At 39.9% G+C, this 8,385-nt stretch overlaps 1 long non-coding RNA gene across 1 annotated transcript in view; it reads left to right on the top strand.

Annotated features, from left to right (window-relative positions):
- Positions 1–6,997, top strand: part of LOC143172732 (uncharacterized) — a 34,509-nt gene extending 27,512 nt beyond the window's left edge. Inside the window, exons 7-8 of the long non-coding RNA XR_012997402.1 lie at positions 5,382–5,444; positions 6,917–6,997. This is a non-coding gene — a long non-coding RNA (uncharacterized LOC143172732). The remainder of the gene's footprint in view (positions 1–5,381; positions 5,445–6,916) is intronic.
- The last annotated feature ends 1,388 nt before the right edge of the window (positions 6,998–8,385 follow it).

The raw sequence follows: 8,385 nt of genomic DNA on the forward strand, positions 1-8,385 counted from the left end.
TTTTCTAACTAGTAGTCGTTTCTAACAGTAGTCCCAGTTACAACTTTCTCTTCCAGTGAAAAAGAAATTATAAAGAAAAACAAGCAATCACTGATAAACTAAATTCACAGTTCAGTTTGAGTTGAGATAAAAATTGAAATATTAAGTTTTTCCCTGCTTCTTGCATAAACTTCTCCATGTACAGTGTGTGAACTGCCATTACTGTGGAATAAGAATATGCATACCCAATATACTTTTTGCCTTTTTGAAATAAATCAGCTTCTGTTCCCAACACTTCACTAATCTTTTCTTCAACCTCTTCTTGGTCTTGAGGAACTGACATCCATAGATCTCCATAATGACTGTAAAATTTCAGAAGTAATGGCAGCAGCTGCATTAAAATTGCTTGTATAGTCTGTTATAATGTGACTATTTCCTCCCAAAGCTTTATTGTGTAATTTTCAATTATTCTTTAAAGTCCACTTTGGTACACCCTGGAGCAGGATTGTGACAGTGCATATTTAAACACCAGCTGGCACAATATGTCATTCTGTTGCTTCCCCTTGCACATAAGTGTTAAATAAGAACAGAAATATGACCTGCTTACTGAGTATGTCTCTTGTCGAGCAATCTTAGTCTTTCACTGAAAAGCAACTGCTATCCATCCCTGCCATCATAAAAGGAAAAACATCTTCTATTAAAAGAGTCAGATGATTATTAGTCTAGTCTCATGGGCTTAATTTAATGACTTCTCTATATGATCACGGTCTTTTTTGGGTGGGTTTGGGGTTTGTTTATTTTTTTTAATGCTATCTTACATAAATGGGAATAATATCTTGAAAAATGTAATGTGATTTTTATAAAGTTTATCTTGGGCATCTTAAGATTCCCATTTTCTGACATGAAATAACAAACTAAATCCATTCAGACAACCATGGGAACACAGGTAGAAAAGCCAAGAAGTTTAGCTCAATTATGACTTATGAGAAACTTACAGTGTAAAATACTTGCAGTAGGACTTGCCTTCTGTTTCGTTTTCACGTCATGCCTGGCAGGATAGTCTCTCCAAAGAGAATTGTCAGCTGCTACTCTAGCTGAAATAAACACCTCCACACAGAGATTTATAGTATCTTAATCGTGAATGTAAACTGCAGTCCACTTGGCATGGACTAGAGAGGATGAGTGTAAGGGGCATGGACAGTCATACCAGGCCTTTGCTGAGGATAGGGTGGGCTAACCAGGACCACCATGCTCTTTTGTGCACTGGCGGTGGGAAGAATGGATTTGAAGCCAGTTGTGACAGCCTATGGATTGCCTACTACGGTGGCTTTCTGTTCAGACAAGAAATATATCAATAACTTGGGGGTGAAACTCAATGTCATTATAAAATTGTTGCTTGCAAGGACTCAATTATGTGAAAGGTTTTAAAGTTATTAAATACTTTGTATGTATTCACACAAGTACTGTGTATGTAATTGGTTATGTAAGACTGGCTGCTGCTGCAGCTACAACTAAAGGTTTTTAAAGCATATGTAACCATAATTGTACTTGAATATATTTAGAGACGTAAACCAGATACTTTTAGGAGGAAGGAGTTAGAGTGTATACTGTGAAGAAGGTTTCTTTTCATATCTCTTGGGGCCCATTATGCATAGCAGTATGTTCTTACTACCACTGATTTGGAATATCTCATCACCTTCTTAGAAGTGGTTTTGTGATTCTTACAGCAGGTATCCAGTGCGACACAGTTCTAAGCATTATGAATGGAAACCAGCTTGTACAGCAGGTGACACTGAACTTCTTTTTGAGTAGCGACGTTAGGCATAATTTTTCTGAAAATCCTTTGGACTGTTATTTGACTTTCACAAGGTTGTATCCCTCCTCATCTTTTCCCTTATTTTGAAAGAGTGTGCCTAAAGTAATTCCTTGAAATTAAGCTTGCTTTTTTTGAGGAAGCCACTGATGATGTTGTATGGCTTGCAGATTTATTTATTCTTGAATTTTGGATGGCAAACATGATATGGACTCTGATTCTGTCTAGGAGCTCATCATACACAAGAGCACATGGGGCATAAATTGAAACAAATTGGGTTGAATCTGGATCTTAAGGTGCTTCAGATTAATATAGCCCAAATTCTTATTATATTACCTAGTTCCACAGCAAGATTTCTCCTACAAGTTAAAGCAAGAACTCCGAAGATTTGTTTCCTTTCTATTCCCTACACAAAACTGCTCTTTGAAGGTTTGTTTTTGTTTATTTGGTTTTTAATGTGTGTTTTGGAGGTATTTGACTAGATAGGAATTCTGAGTTCATTAGTTCATTATAGTTTATGTATGCAAGGTGTTCGCAAGTCAAGTATGCTTTTCTGAACATTACAATGGGTGTCTTGAACAGTGTGAATAACTGACATATTTTTGACATCCTGGAAGTTCCAAAAGCTTGGGAGAAGAAGGAAAAAAATATTTCTGCCTTTTGAAATGTTGCATTTTAAAAGTAATATTGAAGTGAAATTCAGAAAGAATTTTAATCAATTACTGCTTTGAATTTTTTTTTCCTCAAAACTGACTAATGTGGTGCAATTGACACAAATGCACAAAGTATTTTATTGAACATAGTTCTAATACTTTTGCCACAGATGTTTGGCTGAAACCCCAGCCCTAGTTTTGTCCTACTTGTGCTGGTCATTACCTGCTGAAAATTAGCAGACCTTCTGGTGGAACAGCAGGAGAGCTTGCTGTGGGTCTGTTTAAAGATGTTGATTAGGTAACCAGAAAGTTACAAGGTAGCAGGAACACATTCGTAATTTGAGAGTTTATCATTACCAGTACTAAAAGCTACAGTTCTGTAAATTAGTTTTAAAGGATATTGGAGGGATTCTTTGTACATATACACATTACTGGAAGAGAAAGAATTAAGGTGCTGGGAGGCTCAGGTATTATTCATTACTATATTCCAAGCGTTGTGTATTGTTCAGCCATTGCTGTTGCTAGTTAGTATGCTATAATGGAAAACTGCTGACATAAAAACTTATTCAAATAATTCCTTCCTGAGAACACCACTTTTGATAAGGTTTACCACATCACCATGTCTATGAAACAGAAGAAATTTCCAGAAGGCAAACATCCAATTCAAAATGTCTGCTCTCAGTGAATGTCTCTCCATCAAAGTCTTTCTATTTGCTCCTCTGGGAATGCTGCAACATTTTCTGGACATGGTCTATAAAGAAAATGTTTGGACAGTTATAAGGCTTCTCTTTTTAATTATATTCTACACAGAAAGTATTTGTAGGTTGGAGAACATCCCAGTAGAAGACTTTATTGGAGGTTATTAGGAAGACAGCTGCACTCTGTTTGCATTTCCCCCTTTTAAGCCTTGCCTATTTACTTGCGGATCTATTCTAAGCTATGAAAAGCAACCTGCATAATACAAAGAGAAATCAAACTTTTCCTTCAGCCTGTAGGCATCTGTGAGACAATAAGTGGTTCAACTGCTGGTCATAGGAGTAGAAGAGTGGGGATTATGTATTTATGATGGAGGGTCTCAAGCAGAGACAGTGGAATCCAGTGGGGCCTGTGATGCCCACTCAGGACCTCCTGTGACCATCTCCTGAGGATGGATGTTGTGAGGGGTTTCTCTGTGCATCAAGGAGTAACCAAAACAATATAGAGGTTGTAAAGTTTTAGTTCCACATGAGGCGTAAACATTTGTCTCCAGTGTAACTCTCTCTTAATCACAACAGCTTTTCAAGGTGTCTTCTCTTGAGGAAAAGGGTGGTGCCCCTATCATGGTAGGAACTGCTGCTTGAGCTCTTCATCATGTTCTCACAAAATTGTCAACAACTTAATTAATCAGAAATAAGGCCTATGGAACAAAGGCTGCCTTAGTGCAAATTTCTCACTGGCTGTCTGGTCAATGACTAGGACTTCATTATCCTACTACTAGTATTTGGAGTAAAATTTGCAGAAACTTCTGAATTCTGGGTGTTGGTTACATGCTAAAAAGCTGGGTGAGTTCACTAACGGTTACTCTGATGTGCAACTGGTTTGTTTAGATTTCTGTTTTTGTCAGTATGGTAAGTATCCCTGGCAGTTATCAAGTACAACTTTGTAGTTTTTAAAATACAGCAGTGCTTTTCAAATAAATCGTTTTATTGATTAAATTGTTCCTTGCTTGTGTTACACATTTGCTTATAACTAATTCTTCCTGGAAGTATCAGTTGTGTTAAGAGTTTACCATATAATTCTACTTTTCTTTTATATGGGTGATGGCTAAGGCAGAAGAAATTTGAGAAGAGTTCTCTTTATTATATTGTATTTTATAACTACAGGAGTTCTTAAATTTATGTAGTGGATGCCCAAAGTCTAGGTGAGAACCTAACATTTTTATTAACATAAATGCATGCATGAATAAATATTCTACTTGGGGACCAGATCTTACTACTTCTAGACAAGTTGAATAATATTTTACTTAATAAAAGGTACATTTACCTCATTCAGATAGCTTGTTGAGTAGGAAATCATTTGGCCGAGAAAGGTTATGTGAGTTCTTCGGTTCATTAATCTGTGTGTTCATTATGAGTGTGTTTGTCTTGCTTCATGGTACATTTGGCTATGCATTAAACATAAGTTTGATGAATTGATAAGTTGTCCTTCTTTTGCTGCTATTTAAAAACGCAGTTGACTAATTGGAGCACTGAATAAATATTATTTATATTGCTACCATGACAGAGTTCAGGCTTCAGCCTGGTTTTCATTTGAGGTGCTATGCAGATTATTATGGTCGTCTGTGTTGTATCTTGCACTTATGACCAATGAAAAGGAGTTTGGAAGGGGAAAGATGACATGGCAGTTGGCAGTAAAAATTGTACCCTAGTTCAGCTGTGAACTTGAAGCCTGTTGAGGCGCATGGGGCCTTCCACGGCTGTTATCAGGTCCAGAGTGTTAATACATAAGTGCTAAGTAAATTTACCACAATCTGCCACTTAGTGGGTGCAAAATAGCAATTTTCTGTATGTATTCTGGCCTGTGAGGGAAACAGAGGAGGGTATTTGGTAGCATAAGTTGGGGGCTTAGCAATATATATGCTCTCACTTATTAAGTTTGTTCACTGGGGCAATACAGAAGAAAATGTGAAGGTGCTTGCCTACATTTCCCCAAAAATTAGAAGTGTAATGTAATGTTGTTGTGAGCCAGTATAGATTGTTCGGATGGAATTTCCTGTGGATGAATAGAAATGTCACTAATTCTGAACTGCAGCACTGATGTGTGATGTTTTGAACAAAGATTGGGTCTGTTTTGTTACGAAGTAAAACTCTATCAATCGTGTCCTATACAGATTTTTTTCCACTTTTGCTAATGTACCCACTCTTCTTTTGATCTCTCGGGGTACACTGTTTTTGCAGGTGCTCCCTAGCCCCAGCTTTGTCCTGAAGTGGTGCTGCTCTCCAGATGTGCCCCTCTTACAGGTACGAGGCTTGCTGACTGGGGTAAGAGTGTGTCTTGTGATCTTCTGAACTCTGTTTTGTTAGCCATCTGATACATCACTTCTCTGAAAAAATCCTCCCTCCTGCTTCTGGGAGAGTATCTTGAGTTCTAGAGATCAATACAGAACAGGCCACAAACTGAGATAGTTACATATACAAATGATACAACTTTTTGAACATGTATTTCTAACGATTTAAGCTTTTGTCATTTTTTTGATAAATACTTCTGTAACTCTCTGAAGAAAAACTTCATTATTATAGAGGGTTTCACAGGAAACAAGGAAACTCTCTTTCAGCCATTAAAAGAAGTGATACATCAGACCTAAGCAGAATTAAAATTACCCCAATGTTGTTCATTGGAGTCTAGTTTCTTATTTATATCCAGTCACTAAAGGAAAACAAATTATTTGCAAGCATTTCACTTCAGTGTAGCACTCCTTATATCAGCCACAGGATTGAAAACTTTGTGTCTTCTGCTTGCAAATGTCTGGTATCTGCCCTGGGCCACCTGATGCACACTGTTAACCCAAGTAGAATCATAGAATCATAGAATCATTGAGGTTGGAAAAGACCTCTAAGATCATCGAGTCCAACCGTCAACCCAACACCACCACCCACTAAACCATGTCCCTAAGCGCCTCATCTACTCCTCTTTTAAATACCTCCAGGGATGGGGACTCAACCACTTCCCTGGGCAGCCTCTTCCAATGTTTAACCACTCCTCCAGTAAAGAAGTTTTTCCTTACATCCAATCTAAACCTCCCCTGCCGCAACTTGAGGCCATTTCCTCTCGTCCTATCACTTGTTACTTCGGAGAAAAGACCAACACTCACCTCGCTACAACCTCCTTTCAGGGAGTTGTAGAGCGCGATGAGGTCTCCCCTCAGCCTCCTTTTCTCCAGGCTAAACAACCCCAGTTCCCTCAGCCGCTCCTCATAAGACTTGTTCTCCAGACCCCTCACCAGCCTCGTTGCCCTTCTCTGGACACGCTCCAGCACCTCAACGTCCTTCTTGTAGTGAGGGGCCCAAAACTGAACACAGTATTCGAGGTGTGGCCTCACCAGTGCCGAGTACCGGGGCACAATCACTTCCCTACTCCTGCTGGCCACACTATTGCTGATACAGGCCAGGATGCCAGTGGCCTTCTTGGCTGCCTGGGCACACTGCTGGCTCATGTTCAGCCGGCTGTTGAGCAACACCCCCAGGTCCTTTTCTGCCAGGCAGCTTTCCAGCCACTCTTCCCCAAGCCTGTAGCGCTGCATGGGGTTGTTGTGGCCGAAATGCAGGACCCGGCACTTGGCCTTGTTGAACCTCATACAGTTGGCCTGGGCCCATCGATCCAGCCTGTCCAGGTCCCTCTGCAGAGCCTGCCTACCCTCGAGCAGATCAACACTCCCGCCCAACTTGGTGTCATCTGCAAACTTACTGAGGGTGCACTCAATCCCCTCATCCAGATCATCAATAAAGATATTAAACAAGACCGGCCCCAAAACTGAGCCCTGCGGAACACCGCTTGTGACCGGCCGCCAACTGGATGTAACTCCATTCACCACAACTCTCTGGGCCCGGCCGTCCAGCCAGTTTTTGACCCAGCGCAGAGTACACCTGTCTAAGCCGTGAGCCGCCAGCTTCTCTAGGAGAATGCTGTGGGAGACAGTGTCAAAGGCCTTGCTGAAGTCCAGGTAGACCACATCCACAGCCTTTCCCTCATCCACTAGGCGGGTCATCTGGTCATAGAAGGAGACCAGGTTGGTCAAGCAGGACCTGCCTCTCATGAACCCGTGCTGGCTAGGCCGGATCCCCTGGTTGTCCCGCTCATGTCTTGTGAGCGCCCTCAAGATGAACCGCTCCATAATCTTCCCTGGCACCGAGGTCAGGCTGACAGGCCTGTAGAAGTATGCATAGATATGAAGCAACAGATCACAAGAGCTACATCTATTGATGGAACAAAGTTTGTGCTCCAATAGATTGACACTTGATTGGCAGATTATAAAACTGAAGGCTCTGAAAGAATTTCCCTATCTTCTTTCCATGTCCTTGTACTTCAACATTAATAAGACTTTAATGCATCTTTGAACTCTGCAGAATAAGAACCTTGTTCATTTAGTTTTCCACAAGTAAATTTGTATCAAATAGAACTATATTTCTGTGTCCTGCCAGCGTTTGTGATGGTTCCCTGGTGATGAAGACGCTATTTACAGCGAAATATAGGTTCTTGCTTTAGTAAGACTCATTCTGTATTTCTGTTTGTAATGAATGTCCTGGCTGCTGAAGCATTTTATGGAAGCTCACATATTTCATATAAGTAGTTGTATGCTGTAATAAAGAAATCACTCTTCAAGCTTGTTGGATGTATAAAAATGTGCAACAAATATCAGTCTACAAGAGCATAGTAAATACATGTTACTGAGTCAACTGCCTGCACTTGGAGGAGAATCCTTTTGTAAGGAAAAGAAAATCCTTTTCCATTGTTCTGTGGTCTATAGGCTGCATGATAGCTTTGTGGAGTATTTTGAAATATGTAATAAAATCTGACTGGTTTCCAGTTTCCTTGAGACACCACTTCTCCATTTCAATCATTGATTGAACTCTAAAATTTGTAGAGTTTAGGGATATTGAAAAATTTGCTTGGACTAATCAATTTCTTTCCCTACAAATGAAATACAGGTTTTCCTTGAGCTTAATTAACAACAGTTGCAGATGAAAGGTCATGGTTTTACTCTGAAGGTTGATATTTGAAGAAAATATGTGAAAGGACATCTTCTGCTGGTAATACACAATCAATACATCAGGCTGCAATAGCATCAACATTCTTATTACTTTGCTTTGAGATGAACTACTGTGACTCTTGCCTAAAGTTATTTCAGATTTATATGGATGGAAGTGATTTGGAGGAAGGCTCCCACTTGCTGGCATAGGCCAT

Source organism: Aptenodytes patagonicus, chromosome Z (assembly GCF_965638725.1).
Source record: "Aptenodytes patagonicus chromosome Z, bAptPat1.pri.cur, whole genome shotgun sequence".
Lineage (NCBI taxonomy): Eukaryota > Metazoa > Chordata > Aves > Sphenisciformes > Spheniscidae > Aptenodytes > Aptenodytes patagonicus.